Raw genomic sequence first — 1,216 nt, forward strand, 5'->3', positions numbered from 1 at the left:
CCAAGTTCAGTGAGCAATTCTAACAAATTATCGAAATACAGGAAGGGGTCATAGGATCCCCAGTTTATTGCTGGTTGTTCAGAAGTACTGTAACAACTTGGGACTTGCAATTGGCATCTGAATTGGGGGCAGTCTTGTGGGACTGAATCCTCAATCCACAGGGTCTATACTGACTTCTTGTGGTTAGTGTCAGAATTGAATTGTAGATACCCAGTTGGATAAAGAATCAGAGAATTAGTGTTGGTATTAGACAACACTCTAGATTAAGGTTTTTTGTTTGTTTGTTTGTTGTTTTGTTTTGTTTGCAATATTTACCACATGCCAGAACGTAGGACCTTGCTACTCAGACCAGTAGTATCAGTCTCATCTGGGAGCTTGATAGAAATACAAAATCTCAGCCCCACCCCAGATTTACAGTTTTAAATTCAGCTTCTTACCAAGAACCTCAGGTGATGCATGTGCACATTAAAACTTGAGAATCACTGTGGAAGAAACTTTACACAATTCATTTTAAGATTTATTACCCAATTTAAGAGCCCAAATTTATCCCTAGAATGAAGGTGAAGCAGGTGTGTCTCTTGGAGATTCCAAAGTAAAATTGAATTTACTTGTGAGACTTGCAGATTTGGGTCTGTGTCCTCATTATACAGAAAAGCATGAACTATTAAAATTTGAGGTGCTCCCTCAATATTCTAATCTAGTACTTAGTATGATATTCGGAGGTAGAGTGTAGGCTGGATAGAGAGAGGGGGCTGCTCTATCTTCTTGCTTTAACCTTTTTATACAGGCACAGTTATGAGGAAACAATGAGCTATGGATGGAATCATAGAAAGAGAGATGGAAGGGAAGGCAGCTGAAATAAGAGGAGAAAGGAGAAATCACATTATTTTGTTCCGGAGACAGTATGGGCTTACGGAAAGAGTATGTTACATCTGAGCCTGCAGATATATTTTAATACTTTCTGGCTGAAACATTGTCCCCCTTAGTGACAGTCATGTGTCACCAGCACTTCCACCCCTGTGGTTTTTTGGTTTTTTTTTTTTTTTTTTTTTTTTTTTTTATGAAATTTATTGACAAATTGGTTTCCATACAACACCCAGTGCTCATCCCAAAAGGTGCCCTCCTCAATACCCATCACCCACCCTCTCCTCCCTCCCACCCCCCATCAACCCTCAGTTTGTTCTCAGTTTTTAAGTCTCTTATGCTTTGGCTCTCT

The sequence above is a fragment of the Prionailurus viverrinus genome, chromosome C2 (assembly GCF_022837055.1).
Source record: "Prionailurus viverrinus isolate Anna chromosome C2, UM_Priviv_1.0, whole genome shotgun sequence".
Classification (NCBI taxonomy): domain Eukaryota; kingdom Metazoa; phylum Chordata; class Mammalia; order Carnivora; family Felidae; genus Prionailurus; species Prionailurus viverrinus.